The sequence below is a fragment of the Aquarana catesbeiana genome, linkage group LG05 (genome assembly GCF_042186555.1).
Source record: "Aquarana catesbeiana isolate 2022-GZ linkage group LG05, ASM4218655v1, whole genome shotgun sequence".
In the NCBI taxonomy this organism is placed as follows: Eukaryota; Metazoa; Chordata; class Amphibia; order Anura; family Ranidae; genus Aquarana; species Aquarana catesbeiana.
This window is the reverse complement of record NC_133328.1, coordinates 132,097,935-132,119,505: the sequence shown is the minus strand read 5'-3', so window position 1 is coordinate 132,119,505 and position 21,571 is coordinate 132,097,935. Positions and strand designations below refer to the sequence as shown.

General features: G+C 43.3%; 1 protein-coding gene across 4 annotated transcripts in view; it reads left to right on the top strand.

Moving 5' to 3' along the window:
* Positions 1-692: 692 nt before the first annotated feature.
* TBC1D5 (TBC1 domain family member 5) overlaps positions 693-21,571 on the top strand; it is an 842,416-nt gene continuing 821,537 nt past the window's right edge. For 2 of the 4 annotated variants that reach the window (XM_073630202.1, XM_073630199.1), the window contains exon 1: positions 693-781. The gene's annotated coding sequence lies outside the window, so the exon portion shown is untranslated. The remainder of the gene's footprint in view (positions 782-21,571) is intronic. The other 2 variants (XM_073630201.1, XM_073630200.1) reach the window with 2 other exon arrangements.

Below are 21,571 nucleotides of genomic sequence, written 5' to 3'. Positions count from 1 at the left end.
CCCCCACAGCAAGCGGTTTGCTATTGGGCACTCAGCAAGGTGGAGAGTGCTGGCAGAGGACCTGAGAAGATGAAAATTGGGGCTGCTCTGTGCAAAATCATTGTACAGAGCAGATAAGTATAACATGTTTGTTTTGTTTTTCTAAATAAAAATTTGTCCTTTACAATCACTCTAAGAGGGCGTTGTTTTTTTTTTATCCTGCCTCTAAACACCCGTGCATATTAGCCTATATATCCATGCACACGTTGAGGCAGAAAGAAAACCCCACCGGCAGCACGTCCAGAAGAAGCAGAGTTTTGGTAGAAAAAACACTTGATGTGTATAAACACGTCTAAACGTGCGTTAACATTAGCGCTTCCGAGTTAATTCTTTTCAATGGCCAGAATAAACGTGTATAGATGCATTTACAAGCGCCAAGCGTTTTTTCCGCCAAATCGCTGATCCCCGGAGAAGAGGCAGGCAAACGTCACTTACACGCATGACTAAAAGAAAATTTCAAGGCAAAATCAATTTTGCCCAAATCACTCCACTCCAAATCATTTATAATGGGCATACTGAGTGTTAATAGATTGCAATGGTTGGTGGGAGGTCTGTGGACTGGTAACAATGTATAATTATGTATTTTTTTTCTTCTCTCTCCATTCCACTTCCTGAATCGCCACAGATAGAAGGCCTTGTGATTGTCCCCTGTCGGCTCCTGTAGTATCCCTCGCAGAGGTTGCCGGGAGTTGTAGTTTGCTGCATTTCCCAGTGTTTCCCTGTCATGGCTGCCTCCAGTTAGGTACAGTGCTTTTCCTCTTTTATCACCCGGATTTGTAGAATGGTTTAGTGAACGATGGCTGCTTGTTAGAAGTGTCAGTGCCGAGCAGTGAGGATTTCTGGCAGTTGCCTGGGTATGCTGTGTGTACAGGATGGAGGGATGCCTGGGACTGGGCTCTGTGCAAGAGATGGTTAATGTCAGCTGATCAACTCCTGGCTCCTGTGTCCTATACATGTAGATGTCCATAGATGTGTGTATAGTGCGGCACTGGTGTAGTCTATAGGAGGTGGTCTATAGGAATTCTTCTTCCTTCTCAGTCATATGATCAGTACGTGTGACTCCACTTCCCTGGGCATTCTATACACTGTGACCACTGATCCCCCTCTACATACTGTCTGTGATCACTGATCCCCCTCTATATACTGTCTGTGATCACTGATCCCCCTCTATATACTGTCTATGATCACTGATCCCCCTCTATATACTGTCTGTGATCACTGATCCCCCTCTATATACTGTCTGTGATCACTGATCCCCCTCTATATACTGTCTGTGATCACTGATCCCCCTCTATATACTGTCTGTGATCACTGATCCCCCTCTATATACTGTCTGTGATCACTGATCCCCCTCTATATACTGTCTGTGATCACTGATCCCCCTCTATATACTGTCTGTGATCACTGATCCCCCTCTATATACTGTCTGCGATCACTGATCCCCCTCTACATACTGTCTGCGATCACTGATCCCCCTCTACATACTGTCTGCGATCACTGATCCCCCTCTACATACTGTCTGCGATCACTGATCCCCCTCTACATACTGTCTGCGATCACTGATCCCCCTCTACATACTGTCTGCGATCACTGATCCCCCTCTACATACTGTCTGCGATCACTGATCCCCCTCTACATACTGTCTGCGATCACTGATCCCCCTCTACATACTGTCTGCGATCACTGATCCCCCTCTACATACTGTCTGCGATCACTGATCCCCCTCTACATACTGTCTGCGATCACGGATCCCCCTCTACATACTGTCTGCCATCACGGATCCCCCTCTACATACTGTCTGCGATCACGGATCCCCCTCTACATACTGTCTGCGATCACGGATCCCCCTCTACATACTGTCTGCGATCACTGATCCCCCTCTACATACTGTCTGCGATCACTGATCCCCCTCTACATACTGTCTGCGATCACTGATCCCCCTCTACATACTGTCTGCGATCACTGATCCCCCTCTACATACTGTCTGCGATCACTGATCCCCCTCTACATACTGTCTGCGATCACTGATCCCCCTCTACATACTGTCTGCGATCACTGATCCCCCTCTACATACTGTCTGCGATCACTGATCCCCCTCTACATACTGTCTGCGATCACTGATCCCCCTCTACATACTGTCTGCGATCACTGATCCCCCTCTACATACTGTCTGCGATCACTGATCCCCCTCTACATACTGTCTGCGATCACTGATCCCCCTCTACATACTGTCTGCGATCACTGATCCCCCTCTACATACTGTCTGCGATCACGGATCCCCCTCTACATACTGTCTGCGATCACGGATCCCCCTCTACATACTGTCTGCGATCACGGATCCCCCTCTACATACTGTCTGCGATCACTGATCCCCCTCTACATACTGTCTGCGATCACTGATCCCCCTCTACATACTGTCTGCGACCACTGATCCCCCTCTACATACTGTCTGCGACCACCGATTCCCCTCTACATACTGTCTGCGATCACCGATCCCCCTCTACATACTGTCTGCGATCACCGATCCCCCTCTATATACTGTCTGCGATCACCGATCCCCCTCTATATACTGTCTGCGATCACCGATCCCCCTCTATATACTGTCTGCGATCACCGATCCCCCTCTATACACTGTCTTTGATCACCGATCCCCCTCTATACACTGTGATCAGCGATCCCCCTCTATATACTGTCTTTGATCACCGATCCCCCTCTATACACTGTCTTTGATCACCGTTCCCCCTCTATACACTGTCTGTGATCACCGATCCCCCTCTATACACTGTCTGTGATCACTAATCCCCATCTATACACTAACTGTGATCACTGATCCCCCTATATAGGATAGAAAAGGGGCTGTGTTACCCATGGCAGCCACACCCTGCCTACCATCTTCTGATCTGCTCTACAAATGACTGCTGTTACAGCGATCAGAAATGGTAATCTCCCCAACCAGTTCATTTAAAGATCAGTAATGTTGTAACTATCTTTTTTTTTTTTTTTTTTTTTTTACTTTATTAGGTCATGTGACAGCATTTATCCTTCATAGCTCATTGCATCTAAACCTTGCTGCGTCACATGCAGAGTGGATATCCCCGTTCATGCTGATCAGCTGACTGACCGTACACCTCACTCTGTATTGTCAGAAACGCGCAGGGAGTGTGGTGTGGAAAAACTGAGGCGACAATACAACATGCAGAAGCTTAGCCCAGCCCTCTGGCCCAGGACATGATTAGGGATGAACACTAAGGATGAGCTCCGGCGTGTTCGCACACCCTACGTGCAGAGCCCGCCAGGAAGTCGGCACTGCGCTAATCACAGGCAGTGAGACATTTCCCGCACATTGTCCCGCACATCAGGACAATGTCTCACTGCCTGTGATTAGAGCAGCGCAGTGCCGACTTCCTGGCGGGCTCTACATGTAGGCTGTGCGAACATCACGGAGCTCATCCTTAATGAACACAGGCTTGTTCCCAACTTAGGTTTGAACCAAACCCAAAAGCAAGCGGGCATGCCCACCAGATCAATGCCCAGTCAGCGATAGCCGGGATACTCCCCACCCAATAGCAGCTCGTAACAAGGTGACTGGGATGCTCATGACATCATTGACCTAATATGACAGTTGTGGCACAGTCTCATAGACTTGCATGGGTTACATTTGTTGGCGGTAACCACCGCCGAGTGAAATATGTACAGCCCTGTGCGGCTGCATGTCAGTGTCGGAAGAGTGGTAAAACCATGGCTCAACTGCTTGGTTTTACCACTTTTTGGCTGCATGTGTAAATGAAGCGTTAGGTCTGACTTTCTCAACCAGGGTTCCTCCAGAGGTTGTATCAGAACAGTAACCTCCTGCGCTCTGGGTCAGTGCTTAAAAGGATAGTTCACCTTTACAAAGAACCTGCCTATGCAGGTAAGGGATGATTGTAGATTAAAACAAACTGTGCAGCTCTGAATAAAGATGAATAATACCCTTGCTATGGGTGTAGGCCATTTACCTTATGATACCTGACTGGAATACACCCAGTACGTTGCTAAGTGAGGCCTAGTCATTACTGCTCACCTTCACCATCACAGGAGTGAGCTTTTTCTCTGATTCAAACCCCCTCACATACTCTTTCTCTCCCCTGATTCAGTAGCTTTGAGCTCAGCATTTGAGAGCACACTCCTGTGATGGTGGAGGTGAGCAGTGATGACTAGGCCTCACTTAGCAACATCCTGGGAGTACTTAGCAACGCTCTTGGAGTATTCCAGTCAGGTTTCATAAGGTATATAAATGGCCTACAGCTATAGCAAGGTTTTTATTAAACTTTAGTCAGAGCTGCACAGTTTGATTTTTATATACAGATGCCCCATATCTGCATCGGTGTGCTCTTGAATAAACTTACTTTATTTGCTACATAAGTACAGGTACAGGGTAAATACTGACGCGTTTTGGCTATAGAGCCTTCATCAAAGCATTATGCTTTGATGAAGGCTCTATAGCCAAAACACATCAGTTTTACCCTGTACCTATACCTGTACCTATGTAGTAAATAAAGTACTTTTATTCAAGAGCACACCAAGTTGCCACCCTTTCTGATTAAGATTACTCATCTATGGGAGTTGAATGCACTGGCTAGAGCACCGGACTCTAGTCTATGGACTTCTATACTAAGCAGTAGAGCTAAGATAACCTCCTTGCTTTTCTCTATGTTTTTTAACATGTGTTTCGGCACATTTGCATGCATTTTTTTTGCTCTGTTGAGTATCACAGTGCATGAAAAATCATTGAGAAATGTACATGCCTCATTTTTTTACAACATTGATTTTTATGCAACCGGCATTGTTTTGCTTTACAACGCACACATTAAAATGCCAAGGTGTAAACAGGGCCTTAAAGCTGTAGTTTAGCTAAAACAAAATAATCCCTACAGTTTTTGTCACATCACTTACCTGTAATAAAGGATGTTTTTATGCAGGGATGCCCATCCTCTTCTTCTCTGATCTTCTGGCGCTGCAATGGTTAACAGCTCCAGATCTTCAGGCAGAACAGCAGTACAGTTGACCTGATAGGGACACGCCTCCTCCTCCTTCCTCCTCCACTGAGAAAAGTTCTTTCACTGATTACACTGGCTGTAATACAGTCTGTGAATGGGGGAGAGTCTGATCAGTCACAGGATTCTCTCCCTATTTATGGATCATGTAACAGGCAGTGTAATCAGTAAAATAACTTTTCTCAATAGAGAAGGGGGTGTGTCTCTGTCGGCCTATCTGTACTGCTGTTCTGCCTAAAAGGGAAAAGCTGCACTGAAAGTTGAGAGACAGGAAGAGGACAGCAGTGAAGATTTTTCCAGGGCTCAGTTGCCTGTACAATACATGAAATCCTTCTTCATCACAGGTAAGTGGTGATGTGACTAAAGCTGTATGTGTATATGTGTATATATAATATAATTTCAGCTTTAATGTTTTTTTTTTTTTTTAATTATTTTGAGAGTCCTACAACCACTTTAAGAGCCCTTTCACACTGAGCCGCATTAGCGGTAAAGCACCGTTAGTTTTAACGCTTTTTGGCCGATAGCGGGGCGCTTTTAACCACTTTGCAAGTGCTTCAGCAGAAGTGCCCATTAATTTCAATGGGCAGGGGCGCTGGAGGGGTATACACCGCTCCTCCAACACCCCAAAGACGCTGCTTGCAGGATTTTTTTTAACGTCCTGCCAGCATAGCACCCCAGCGTGAAAGCACTCTGGCTTTCACATAGGGGAGCATTGAGAGACTTTTTCAGGCGCTATTTTTAGTGCTAAAACACCTGAAAAATGCCTCCAGCGTGAAAGGGGTCTAACTGTTGCCTGCCAATAAGGAATAATCCTATTTGTTGTATATTGATTGGAAAGGGTATGACCATCTCATCATGAAACTCCACTCTATGAGTGGTGAGATATGGATGCTGTTTTAGTGCATTTAGTGTATGTGGCATTTCAAATGAGACAAAAGGTTATTACATTTTAATTGTCAGCATGCTGCTAGCTATACATAAATAATTATCTGTGTAGTAATTTAGCAAACTCATGTCATTATTTCAGTGGTCAGACTTAGTGATGAAAGTAACTGTCTAAAATCACAATATCTGTGTGTGTGAATTGTAACTTTGTTTAGCCAATCCTGTGATTCAGGCATCCCTGCCAGACAGCATAGTCAGGACACACCTTCGGCCTGCTAACTAGGTACAGGCATCCCCCACTTTTAAAGAGGAGGTCCACCTTTAAAAAAATTATTAAAAGCCAGCAGCTACAAATACTGCAGCTGCTGACTTTTAATAAATGGACACTTACCTGTCCCAGGCTCCAGGGATGTCGGCAGCCGAAGCCGATCAATCGCTCGGCTCTCGCCTGCCCCCGCCGCCATCATCGGTCAAGGAATCGGGAAGTGAAGCGTTGCGGCTTCACTGCCCAGTTCCCAGATGCACCTCTGCACTGGTCCCCGTTGTGTTCTGGGAACTGTGTGTTTCCCAGAACACAACTGGGGGGGGGGGGCGGCTATCATCTGCGGATATTCTGCGGCTATCTAAGCCCGGAAGTGGCTGCAGATGCCTGTATTAGACAGGTATCTGCGCCCCCCTCCCACCTGAAAGGTGCCAACTGTGGGACCAGAGGGGGGAAGGAATCCGATGAGTGGAAGTTCCACTTTAGGGTCGAACTCCGCTTTAAGTACACAATGGGACCAGAGCATGTATGTAAAACGAAAATGTACTTAAAGTGAAGCAATACCTTTTTTCACTTGTGGGGTGTCAGGGACTGTAGTGTGGGGGGGGGGGGGTCAGGGAGTGTGTTTCCAAGTAGTGGGGAATCTGAACTATCCGGGCACAGATTACTCTTCTGCAACTTTAGCTTGAGAGCCACTTTACATACACTCACGGGTATGTCCTTACTCGTGAGTGTACTTAAAGCGGGGTATGCCTGTATAAGGGTGTTCACAGAAACCTGAACTGAGAGTTGTATTTATGCCATTGCAGACTTACTTCACCCCTCAGTAATGTCACAGGCCTCTAAAGTCACAGAAAACTGTACTTGTCCCATACTTCTGTGCTCAGTTCTGCTCCTACTTTTCACTTGTTAAAGAGACTGTGTCCCTGAAAAAAAGAAAGTCCAAACCAAAATCTCTTGTAAAGGAAGGACGTTATACTTACCTGGGACACAGGCGTCCAACGCACTGGGAAGTTTGTCGGGGCCCATTGACACTGGTCCACACAGTTAAATGTTAGTGCCGGTTCACACAGGGGTGGTTATCGACTTTTATCCTACTCTGAAGCCGCCCCGTACAGCGCGACTTCAGGGTAGCTTGCAAAACGACTTCTGTATGGAAGTCAATGCAAGCTGCTCCGAAGTCGCCCCAAAGTAGTACAGGAACATATTTCTAAGTCGTAGCGACTCGAGTCACTCCTATTATAGGGCGTTCACACGGTCGGACTTTGTTCGGACATTCCGACAACAAAATCCTAGGATTTTTTCCGACGGATGTTGGCTCAAACTTGTCTTGCATACACACGGTCACACAAAGTTGTCGGAAAATCCGATCGTTCTGAACGCGGTGACGTAAAACACGTACGTCGGGACTATAAACGGGGCAGTGGCCAATAGCTTTCATCTCTTTATTTATTCTGAGCATGCGTGGCACTTTGTCCGTCGGATTTGTGTACACACGATCGGAATTTCCGACAACGGATTTTGTTGTCGGAAAATTTTATCTCCTGCTCTCAAACTTTGTGTGTCGGAAAATCCGATGGAAAATGTCCGATGGAGCCTACACACGGTCGGAATTTCCGACAACACGCTCCGATCGGACATTTTCCATCGGAAAATCCGACCGTGTGTACGGGGCACTAGAACAGTTCCATTGCAATGTATGGAGCGCGACTTATCAGGCGGCTAAGTCACCTGACAGGTCACCCCTGTGTAAACTGGCACTAAGGCTTGTGTAGGCAGCTGTCAATGTGAGGGCCAGGAAGGGGGGCAGTGAGATGCACACGTAAGCAGGCCATACATTATAAAATGTTCTTTGCTTCAATCACGGGTTGGAGGAAAAGAAAATTGCTTGATTCACCCATCAACAGTCAGGTCAGTGTTGATGAGGGAATCCTTCTCGCTGCGATATTGTGCTCTGACAGTGAGAGGTTTCCCAGCTGTCAGATTACAATGATCACTATAGCACAAAAAATCCTGACAGGCTGGTTGTACTGGATCGACGACTTCAGTACAACCGGGCCTGCCCATAGACGGATTGAAAGTGCGATTTGTCTATGGCCAGCCTTAGGACCCTTTCACATGGGCGATCCGATCAGGTCCGCCTGTCAATCTTTCAGGTGGAGGTATACAGGTCCAAAAACGTCGCCCCCAACGCCTGAATTCCTACCTCTGCGCTAAGATTTAAATAACAAAGCCCTATCAGAGCTGCCACTTAAATAATAAAATGAATCAAAAAACTGAATTCACCCAAAGAAAGTGGGGATGAATAGTGGCGCTAGCCCCCAAATAATGGGGAGATGCCAGACACTCCTATATATTCAATGAACTACAGTGAATACAGCAGTGTACCAGACAATATAATAATGAACCTGGACTGAGTCAACACTGTATGGGTCAGGTGATCTTCCCTATTATCCAAAACTGAATATATCAGATACTAAACTAAGAATGTAACACTCCGTGACAGTGGTGCAAAACAAAGATAAATTATTTAAATATTGGTCCACAAAAAAATCTATTGTGAAAAGAAAAAAATGTACAGTGTAATGCCCCGTACACACGGTCGGATTTTCCGAAGGAAAATGTGTGATAGGACCTTGTTGTCGGAAATTCCGACCGTGTGTGGGCTCCATCACACATTTTCCGTCGGATTTTCCGACACACAAAGTTTGAGAGCAGGATATAAAATTTTCCGACAACAAAATCCGTTGTCGGAAATTCCGATCGTGTGTACACAAATCCGACGGACAAAGTGCCACGCATGCTCAGAATAAATAAAGAGATGAAAGCTATTGGCCACTGCCCCGTTTATAGTCCCGACGTACATGTTTTACGTCACCGCGTTTAGAACGATCGGATTTTCCGACAACTTTGTGTGACCGTGTGTATGCAAGACAAGTTTGAGCCAACATCCATCGGAAAAAAATCCTAGGATTTTGTTGTCGGAATGTCCGAACAAAGTCCGACCGTGTGTACGGGGCATTACACTGTACATTTTTTTCTTTTCACAATTTAGATTTTTTTGTGGACCAATATTTATATAATTTATCTTTATTTTGCACCACTGTCACGGAGTGTTACATTCTTAGTTTAGTATCTGATATATTCAGTTTTGGATAATAGGGAAGATCACCTGACCCATACAGTGTTGACTCAGTCCAGGTTCATTATTATATTGTCTGGTACACTGCTGTATTCACTGTAGTTCATTGAATATATAGGAGTGTCTGGCATCTCCCCATTATTTGGGGGCTAGCGCCACTATTCATTCCCACTTTCTTTGGGTGAATTCAGTTTTTTGAGTCTTTTAGGTGGACCTGATCGGACCCTCCAGTCTCTTCTATGGAGCGGTGGACACCTGCCGCCATCTGATCCAATCCTGTCTACCAAAAACAGACGGATGGTGTTCCTATTCCCCATCCATCTGTGAAAAAAGAAAACTAAAGCGCTGATGTGGATTCTCTATAAAATAACAAAACGCCAAAAAAAAAAATGTGTAAGCTGCAACCAACCAATTAGTGCTGTGACACCTGTTGCTATAAATCAATATAAAATATGTTGGTGCGCTTATCAAATTATCCCCATCTCATGGAATGGTGCTTATATATAAAATCCTAAACCATAAAAATACCCTGATATCATAATCAGTAAAGTGAATAAGCGCAAATAAATAATCACTCAATAAAGTGAATAAATGCAAAAAAATGCATCAAAAAACATATACCTAATATCACAATATATAAAGTGAATACATGCAAATAGATGCATCGAAAAACATATAAGGGAACACACATCCCTAGATATATTTAGATGAAAAAAAAAAAGCAATAAATAGTGTCTGTCTGTGTTAATCCAGCTGAGGTCTAAATGTCCAATCAATTGCCTTTGATGAACTTGCTTGTATTTCAATTCTCACAGATCACAGTTGCATGATGAATTACATTTGCAAGGTGATGATTCACATAAAAGATAAAAGAAAAACCATCATTGCGCAGTGTTTTTTAATGTTACAAGACTGGGCAAACAATGTAATCCACTCACACATTTGCAGTAGCTGAATCGCTTTTGTTATAATGGTCAGACAGCTTCATCACTCATACAGCTATCGCTGTGTTTGCCGAACACTATGCGAAGACGTCACTGCGCATTGATGGTTTTTCACTGCGCAATGATGGTTTTTCTTTTATGTGAAATATCACCTTGCAAATGTAATTCATCATGCAACTGTGATCTGTGAGAATTGAAATACAAGCAAGTTCATCAAAGGCAAAGCTGGATTAACACAGACACTATTTATTGCTTTTTTTTTTTTTTTTCCATCTACATATATCTAGGGATGTGTGTTCCCTTATATGTTTTTTGATGCATCTATTTGCATTCATTCACTTTATTGATTGATATACCGTATTTATCGGCGTATAACACGCACATTCATTTTAAGAGGGAAGTTTCAGGAAAAAAACTAAAATTTTAAATAAGGAACTTTGGAGCAAAATAAGGGTCAGTGCCCATCTGCAGCCTCATCAATCCACATCAATACAGCCTCACGATTGCCTTCAATGCAACAGCCTCACCATTGCCATCAGTGCAGCCTGATTGACGTCCACCTGCAGCCTAGAGGGAACAGGGAGGGGGCGGGACGAGCCCTGACAGATTACATACAAAGAGAATCTCCTATGATAGATAGAACAGTGGTCCAATTGCGGCACAGGAGACAGGACTTCCTATTACAGAGGCTGCCAAGTAAACAGGAGATTCTCGCTGTATGTAATCTGACAGCGCTCGTCCGGCCCCCCTCCTTGTCCCCTCCGAGGCAGCTAAAATTGAAGTATTGGCGTATAACACGCACACGCTATTTGCACCCGATTTTCATGGTAAAAAAGTGAGTGTTATACGCCAATAAATACAGTATTTATTTGCACCTATTCACTTTACTGATTGTGATATCAGGGTACATGTTTTTTGATGCATTGTTTTGCATTTATTCACTTTATTGATTATTTATTTGCACTTATTCACTTTACTGATTATGATATCGGGGTATTTTTTTGGTTTAGGATTTTATATATAAGCACCACTCCAACAGATGGGGATAGTTTGATAAGCGCACCAACAAATTTTATATTGATTCCCCATTCGTCTGGTGTCTCGGATGGAAACGGACAGGCAGTTCACAGCTGTCCCTCCTGCTGCACCGATCATTCCTGGCTGTTCTTTGTGTTCCCCACCCTTGGCCCCCTCCATGTCCTTCTCCGCCCCCTCCCCCCTGTATTCCTCCAGCTCCCGTGTTCTCTTGCGCCACTCCTGTCCTCCTCCTCTGCCCCCCATCGTCCCCCCCGCAGAAAAAAACATTTTTAAATGTGCCCTGTCTCGCCAAGCTCACGTGCAGAAGCGAACGCATACTTGAGTAGCGCCCACATATGAAAACTGTGTTCAAACCACACATGTGAGGTATTGCCGTGATCGGTAGAGCGAGAGCAATAATTCTAGTGCTAGAATCTCTGTAACTCAAAACATGCAATCTGTACAATTTTTTTTTTTAAAAATGGAGATTTTTAAGGGTAAAAGTTTGTGGCCATTCCACGAGCGGGCGCAATTTTGAAGCGTGACATGTTGAGTATTTACTCAGCGTAACATTATCTTTCACAGTATAAAAAAATTGGGCTAACTTTACTGTTGTCTTATTTTTTAATTTAAAAAATTCTATTTTTTCCAAAAAAAGTGCGCTTGTAAGACCGCTGCGCAAATACGGTGTGACAGAAAGTATTGCAATGACCGCCATTTTATTCTCTTGGGTGTTAGAACCCCCAAACATTATATATATATATTTTTTCTAAGAAAAAAAATGTTTTTAACTTGTAAACTACAAATGTCAGAAAGAGGCTCGGTCCTTAAGTGGTTAATGTCAAATTTCATCTTTATGCATTGCAACCTGTTCTTATGCAGTGTAGTGCGTCACAACACGTTGCCATTAAAAGAAGTTGTGCATGTTCTACTTTTTTTCCAGGGAAACTGAGCTGAACAAATAGAACATAAGGCAGATTGCCCTGCCCAAGCTTTGGGACTGCATTGGAATAAGCTGCCCAGTATGGTCCAACACATCTGGTGTGAAAGGGACCTTCGTGCGAGTTTAAAAAAAAAAATGATTACATACAATACAGAACTACGGAGATAAATTCAACCTATGGGCTTCATTCTGCTTTAAAATGGTGAATTCTCTTAAAAAACACTACTGGTTGCCTCCATCTTACAGGAGAACGGACATTAGGAGATAACAGCCTTCCATAGAAGTTCTGTACTTCATCATATATAATGAATTCCTCATGATGAGAACTGAGCAGCTCTGAGCTGTTCAATGCTTGCTGCATTATTGTGTATTTGTATTCATTTTTGGGTCACTACGTATATAGTACTATGTAATAGGGTAGGATTCCTTTTATGTCTCATATGGTTTATCCCCGTTGGTATTTTAGTGAACACGTGATGTGCACAAGGCAGCTGACATACTTCATGTTTCCACTTCCTCTTTTATTACATTTTTTTTTTTCTCTATTTCATCAGCTTTCTGTCTATTAATACTAGAATAGCTGTGCCATTATAGTTGTTAAAGCGGAGTTCCGCTTAAAAAAAAAAAAAAAAATTAAAAATCAGCAGCTACAAATACTGCAGTTGCTGACTTTTAAAAATCAGACACTTACCTGTCCCAGGGTCCAGCGATGTGGGAGAACGAAGCCCCGCTCATCTCTCCCTCCTCTCTGCGGTGCCGGCATTGTCACTGTGGGTGCCCGGCTGTGGCTTTACAGCCAAGCACGCACTGCGCATGCGCAAGCTGTGTGGCGCACTGAAACTGGCCGGGCAATCATTTGGGACCTGTGACGTATCCCAGATGATTGCCGAGAGGGAGGAGGGAGAGGTGAAATTATTTCCGGCACTGCGGAGCCCCAGGAGGAAGTGGGAGCTGGATCCCTCAAAAAGAGGTTTTCCGCTCCCCACCCAAAAAATGATATGCCAAATGTGGCATGTCGGGGTCACTTAAAGCGAAAGTTTCACTTTTGGGTGGAACTCAGCTTTAAATGCTAACTGTAATGTTTTTGGATTTTTTCCTAATGAATGGCATAAAATATCATTCAGAATGTAGTAGTTAGGGTTGTCCCGATACCGAGCATTTGCCCGAGTACTTGTACTCGGGCAAGTGCTCCCGATGCTTCACCCGATACCTGGACAGTCAACAGTGATCGGTGCGTGGGGGAGTTACAAGCTTCTCCCCCAGCGGCTTTCAGCTGCTTTTAGTGAAATTTATACAGCGGTGATCGGTGCTTGTAACTCCCCCACACACGATCACCGCTGACTGTCACCGCATCCTCCATGCCCCCTCCGTTCTGCTGTCCTCCTCTGTTCTGCTTCTGTCCCCCTCCGTTCTGCTTCTGTCCCCCTCCGTTCTGCTTCTGTCCCCCTCCGTTCTGCTTCTGTCCCCCTCCGTTCTGCTTCTGTCCCCCTCCGTTCTGCTGTCCCTCTCCCATGTACTCTTCCTTTTCTGTATGGACAGAATCAGCTGACTCTGTCCATTCACATAACTGAAACATTGTAACCTCCTGTGATTACCATGTCTCAGTTTATGAATGGAGAGGAGCCGCTGTCTTCTCTCCATTCATTTTCCGTGCAGCTGAGGCTGCAGAGAAAGGGACTAGGAAATCTCTATCCTTGGTCTGTTAAGACCCCTGATATCTCTCCAAAGCCCCCCAACAGGGCTGAATAAAAATTAAAAAAAACACAAAGTATTGCAAAAAAGAATACAAAAAAATATTATTGTAAAAAATAATAAAAATGTAAACAAAAAACACACAGACACCGTCCACCCCCCTAAAAAAAATAGAAAAAAAAGAAAGCATTGTAAAAAAAAAACTTGGTCCTAAAAAAGTGGCATTGGGACAACCCTAGTAGCAGTGCTATATTTTATTAATGATCTGGTTTTAAAATAATAGGGGGATAAACCAATGGGTAGACTTACAGCCACACACATTTTTAAATAAACATATTTTTTGATACTTTTATTGCAAAGTGAGCGCAGCTAACTTAGTGCTCTATACCTTGCACTGCACCTTCTAAAATTGAACCTCTCAGATAAAATGTATAGACATACAATTGTGCTCAAAAGTTTGGATACCCTGGCAGAAAATGTGAAATTTTGGCATTAATATTGAAATTATGACTGATCATGCCATAAAACTATCTTTTATTTAGGGATAGCAATCACATGAAGCCCTTTTTTTTATCACATAGTTTTTTGGATCCTTTTTAATGATAACAGAAATTGACCAAATGGCCCTGATAAAAAGTTGACAAACCCTGGAAAGTTTGGCCTTGTTACAGACACAGAAGGTGGCACACACAGGTTAAAATGGCAATTAAAGGTTAATTTCCCACATTTTGTGGCTTTTTAAATCACAATTAGTGTCTGTGTAGAAATAGTCAATGAGTTTGTTAGCTCTCACATGGATGCACTAAGCAGGACACTGAGCCATGAGGAGCTAGAAAAGAACAGTCAAAGGACCTGCTTAACAAGGTAATAAAACTTTACAAAAATTAAAAAGGATCTAAAAAAATATCTAAAGCCTTGAATATGGCAGTCAGTACTGTTCAATCACTTAATAAGAAGTGGAAAATTTGGGGATCTCTTGATACCAAGCCAAGGCCAGGTTGATCAAGAAAGACTTCAGCCACAACTGCCACAGGAACTGTTTGGGATACAAAAAAAAACCCACAGGTAACCTCAGGAGAAATATAGACTGCTCTGGAAAAAGATGGTTGTGGTTGTTTTTAAGGAGCACAATACGACAATACTTGGTCAAGTTGCAAGAAAGAAGCCTTTACTGTACAAGTTCCACAAAAAAGCCTGGTTACAATATGCCAAACAACACCTTGACATGCCTCATTGGCATTGGCTTTTTTGTGGCATTGGCGCAGTAAAGGCTTCCTTCTGGCAGCTCAACCATGCAGCTCTTTTTTGTTCACGTATCGTTGGATTGTGCTCCTTTAAAAACAACCACATCGTCTTTTTGGAGAGCAGCCTGTATTTCTCCTGTGGTTACCTGTGGGTTTTTCTTTGTATCCTGAACAACTTTTCTGCCAGTTTTGGCTGCAATCTTTCTTGGTCTACCTGACCTTGGCTTGGTATCAAAAGATCCCCTAATTGTCCACTTCTTAATATGTGATTAAACAGTACTGACTGGCATATTCAAGGCTTTGGATATCTTTTTATATCCTTTTCCATATTTGTAAAGTTTCATTACCTTGTTACGCAGGTCTTTTGACTGTTCTTTTCTACCTCCTCATGGCTCAGTCTAGCCTGTTTAGTGTATCCATGAGAGAGCTAACAAACTCATTGACTATTTATGCACAGACGCCAATTGTGATTTAAAAGGCCACAAATGTGGGAAATTAACCTTTTAATTGCCATTTTAACCTGTGTGTGCCACCTTCTGTGTCTGTACCAAGGCCAAACATTCCAGGGTATGTGAACGTTTGATCAGGGCCATTTGGGTGATTTCTGTTATCCATTATGATTTAATAATGATCCAAAAAACTATGTGATAATAAATGGCTTCATGTGATTGCTATCCTTAAAAAAAACAAAAAAAAAACAGTTTTTTGGCATGATCAGTCATATTTTCAATATTGATGCCAAAAGTTCACAATTTCTGCCAGGGTATGCAAACTTTTGAGCATGACTATGTATGTGTGTGTGTGTGTGTATGTGTGTGTATATATATATATATATATATATATATATATATATATATTATATTCTATAAAGTTTAGGTACAGTGTATTGTGATTGTCCGTCAATATTCGGTTTACAGATCTACCTCCATACACCTCCTGTGATGGCCTTCTTTTAGCAGCATACATAGCGCCCCATTTGTTTGTGTATTGTAACAATTGCAAAGGTTTCCATTTTGTCCATTCATCTTGTAGGACAGTGACCTGAGAGATGATTGGTTCCCCTCTCTACAGGAAACAGTGAAAAACCCTAGCACTTCCTCACTTTAGACTGGGCTTTTTGATTGTGTTGTGACTGATTTTTTAATTATTTATTAAAAGGGAGCAAACCTGTTGTACCCCTTAGTAACTATCCAGAGGTACAGTGCCTTGAAAAAGTATTCATACCGCTTGAAATTTTCCACATTTTGTAATGTTACAACCAAAACCATAAATGTGCTTTATTGGGATTTTATGTGATAGACCAACATGAAGTGGAAGGAAAATGATAAATATTTTTCAACATTTTTTCCAAATATATGAAAAGTGTGGCATGTATTTGTTTTCAGCCCCCTTTACTCTGATACCCCTAACTAAAATCTAGTGGAACCAATTGCCTTCAGAAGTCACCAAATTAATAACTAGAGTCCACCTGTGTGTAATTTAATTTCAGTATAAATACAGCTGTTCTGTGTAGCCCTCAGAGGTTTGTTAGAGAACCTTAGTGAACAAAAAGCATCATGAAGGCCAAGAACATACCAAACAGATCAGGGATAAAGTTGTGGAGAAGTTTAAAGCAGGGCTAGGTTATAAAAAAAAAAACACCCCAAGCTTTGAACATCTCACAGAGCATTGTTCAATCCATCATCCAAAAATGGAAAGAGTATGGCACAACTGCCAACCTACCAAGACATAGATGTCCACCTATACTGACAGGGGATGGGGGGGGGGGGGGGGGCAAGGAGAGCATTCATCAGAGAAGCAGCCAAGAGGCCCTTGGTAACTCTGAAGGCGCTGCAGAGATCCACAGCTCAGGTGGGAGAATCTGTCTACAGGACAACTATTAGTCGTGCACTCCACAAATCTGGTCTTAATGGAAGAGTGACAAGAAGAAAGCCATTGTTGAAAGAAAGCCATAAGAAGTCCCATTTGCAGTTAGTGAGAAGCCATGTGAGGGACACAGCAAACATGTGGAAGAAGGTGCTTTGGTCAAATGAGACCAAAATTGAACTTTTTGACCTATAAACAAGTGCAGCATCATGTTGTGGGGATGTTTTTCTTCAGCAGGGACAGTTGATGGGAAGATGGATGGAGCCCAATACAGGCAATCTTAGAAGTAAACTTGTTAGAGTCTGCAAAAAACTTGAGACTGGTGTGGAGGTTCATCTTCCAGCAGGATAATGACACCAAACATACAACCAGAGCTACAATGGAATGGTTTAAATCAAAGCATATTCATGAGAATGGCTCAGTCAAAGTCCAGACCTAAATCCAGTTGAGAATCTGTGGCAAGACTTGAAAATCGCTGTTCGCAGACGCTCTCCATCCAATCTGACAGCGCTTGAGCTATTTTGCAAAGAAGAATGGGCAAAAATGTCACTTTCTAGATGTGCAAAGCTGGTAGAGACATACCCAAAAACCTTGCAGCTCTAATTGCAGCGAAAGGTGGTTCTACAAAGTATTGACTCAGGGGGGCTGAATACAAATGCATGCCACACTTTTCACATTTTCCTTGAACTTCACAATTATGTGCCACTTTGTGTTGAGCTATCATATGAAATCCCAATAAAATACATTTACATTTTTGGTTGTAACATATCAAAATGTGGAAAATTTCAAGGGGTATGAATACTTTTTCAAGGCACTGTATGTCTGCAACAACGGGCTAATGAACAAAGTGAAGTGCTTGCTAGCAGAATTGTGCTCGCCTCCCCCTTCGAACCATTTCAGGCCACATGCCCTCAACATGGGGGGTGGGTGCTTTGGAGCAGGGGGGCTCTGCCCTCCCAACACAAAACACCTTGTCCCCATGTTGATGGGGACGAGGACCTCTTCCCCATAACCCTGGGCTGTGGTTGTGGGGATCTGAGGGCAGGGGGCTTATCGGAATTGGGAAGCCCCCCTTTAACAAGAGGGACCCCAGATCTCCCCCCAAGTGAATTAATAATGGGGTACATAGTACCCCAGAGCACTGCGCCCCGAGCCCACCCAGTTGTGTGACAATAGCAAATTCATATTCGCTATTGTCTTCCTGATTCTCCTACCGGCCAATCAGGAAGTGGGTCATTGGGTCTCAGGACCCACTTCCTGTTCAGCAGGGAGGAGAGGCAATGGCCCGGCTCTTCCTTCCCCTGCCTCCTAAGGCAGTGTTTCTCAACTCCAGTCCTCAAGGCGCCCCAACAGGTCATGTTTTCTGGCTTTCCATTATTTTGCACAGGTGATTTGAATAGTTTCACTGCCTTCCCGACTGTCAACTGTCGCCCATCTCCCGCTGTGCTTGCGGTGATCGCCACCTTCCTGCCTGCCTCCCCCGGGGTTAGTATGCCATCACCCCCCCCCCCCCTGAAATATTTAGCACCAGCCACCACTGGCTACCATGTAGAAGTTGTGCAGGAGTGCCCACATTAGTGTAGTTGAATAGTTCATATATGTGATCAAGACATCAGCAGCCTAGGTTGGATGACCCATCTCTTTCATACATGAGGCCCACAATATTTGTGGGATAATTTACCTCTTACTTCAAAGTACTGCATAAACTGTGTTCAAATTATCCAATGGCCAGTGGCGGCTGGTGTTTTTTTTTTTTTTTTGTGGTGGGGAGGGGGGGGGGGGGGCGGCCAATCGGATCGCCTGTCCTTTCAGCCAATCAGGTGACCAGTGTCAAAACCCACTTCCTGATTTATCCAGGAGGAGGATCAGTGTTACAACAGCGAATATTGATTCGCTGTTGTAACACACCTGGGTGGGCTTGGAGCGTACTCTCTGCAACCCGAGCTCGCCCTATGTTGAAGCCTAGTAGAGTCTCTGGCTCTAATTGGTGCTTCCAAAAAACAGCCCTTCTGCATTGGAATCCATGCGCCGGTGTCCTGAAAGTGGCCGGATGCATGGATAGGGGAGACGGCGGGGGGCGGTGCCCGTGCGTCCTTAATGCCAATGGCAATTAAAAAACAAGCTCTGAACTCGGGATGGTAAAGGGATCAACTCGATCTTGTCCTTCTTCTAAATTTCCCTCTTTTTTTATCAGTCTCAACATCTACTCCTTGTGATTTTTTTTTTTTTTTTACATCACGTCTGTAAAGTAAATAACTAACTGTCTAACACGACCTTTTAACCAAAATCTACTTTGGAATTGACAGAGATCTACAAAGAGGATGAAGTAAAATTACAGTCTTCCCCTGCAGTAAGCATTTCATGTACTTTCTAAAAAAATATCTCTTCTTAGAATGTCCCACTTTAAATTTCTAATACTGAAGGCAAACCCTCCCCATTGCCATTTAGTTTGAGAAATGTGATATGGGAAACATAAATTTCCTCAAAACAGAGAAAAATGTAAATTTGGAATAATGTTTGGGTAGAGTAGGAAGGGTTGAAATCTATTAGAATTTGGCTTCTGTCTGTATCCCTGTTGAAGACATCTCCCTTTGCTTCCTGACTTTGGGACTACCCTTCACTGTGGCTTGATGAGTAGAAATCTCCCCAACAGATGTCAGATGTAAAACTTGTACAGTCAATGTACACAATATATTGCTAATTGGATTTTGTTGCCTTTTTTTATATATATATAACCTTTTTTTTTAATATAAGAGATGGAAGGCATGTATCTAAGGTGGAATTTTCAAGTAGACCCCTTTTTCATTTTATGACATTGCTCTTCCAGGAGCTGCTCCCAACCCTATGAATCCTTAGTCTCCTCTCCACTTTTGCTGATTGCCTCATCTTTTTGATCCTTTACCTGCAGGATGAGGTGACTAAATGATGGCTGATAAGTTTTTCACCTGATGTTTTTGAATTTTCAATGCCGTTTTGAAAATGAGCCTTCTACCGGATTCGGTAATTGCAAGTGATTATAATTACTGATTATACTGATTATGAGTGATTTGTTTTTGAAATGGTGATATCTTTAAGGCGTTTTAGACTTTGGTGTTTCATTCAATATTTCTTCCTGGGGGTGAATCAGAAAGCAAGACACCATTGAAATAGATTTGGTTTTCAAATGTCTTGCACACATGTCAAGTAGCTTGTATGATTTTTAAATAAGGATCTTAAATGTGTATCTGAGCCCCAATAATCGAAACCTACAGTTGCTGCACCTACGTCTTAATATTTTATGTGTCATTAAGCATCAAGCTAATGACAAATTATGACCAGGTTCTATATGGTCTGTCATTTTCTAACTCAAATTTGTTTTCAACAGCTAAGAGAAATGTACAGTTTAATTAAACATCACCACCAGACTTTTGTCAGTGGTAGCAGCCTATATTTTTGTATTGTTTTTAATCGTTTTTCTTGCCTTTTTGTTTTTATTTAACTCAGCACTTTTAATGCTTAGCCACTTGAAGATCTGGCCTTCTTCTGACACTTTTTGTTTACAAGTAAAAAAAAAAATCTGTCTTTTTTGCTGTAAAATGACTTAGAATCCTCAAACATTATATAAAATAAAATGGTGGGTTTTGCAATTTTTTTTTTTTTTACATCACACGGTATTTGCACAGTGGTTTTTCAAACACAAACTTGTAAGAAATACACTTTAATTAATTTTAATGCATACAATCACCCCATCTAGGTGGCAGGCTGCGGGCAGCGGCTCCGGTGTCCTGCAGCACGGCGGCGGCCCCCATCTAGGTGGCGCTGTGCAGTCAGCGGCTCCGGTGTCCGCTCCTCCAGCGGCTTCCGCCGCGTGTCTCTTTTGCTTCTAAGCGCTAGGCGTCCAATAGGATTGCCTGACATTTTGGCCAATCGGGAAACAGGTCTCATGACCCCTCTCTTGATTTGTGGGGAGGAAATTTTATTGTGAAATTTTTTGGGGTAAAATGTAAAAGATGGTGTTACACTGTGTAAATAGATACCTAACATGTCACACTTTAAAATTGCGCACGCTCGTGGAATGGTGACGCACTACGATATTTAAAAATCTCCATAGGCGACACTTTACCTCACATGTGGGGATTGGAGAGCCGAGATATACTCACCTAATCCTTCGATTTTCCCAGTGCAAGATCGATCCTTGCAGCTCCTGCCCCCCCCCCCCCCCCCCAACAGTCTAGCGGTCTTGTGCAGTGATTTGTTCCTGATGTCATCATTACCCAAGATCGGCTCTGGACTTGAAGATGTCTGGAACAGTCCACCGCTGCTAGACCTGGAGGAGCGCCACTTTCCAAAGGATCAAAGGATTAGGTGAGTATAGGCTCTATATTCACTCCTAGACAAAACAAGCAGTTAAGGCTCGGTTCACATATGAGCCGCATGCGGATTACAGCAGGAGTCCTGTGCGTGCTGGTTCACAATTTTAGCCCGAATTTTGGGCTGAATTCGGACCTGAAACATACCAAAAGAC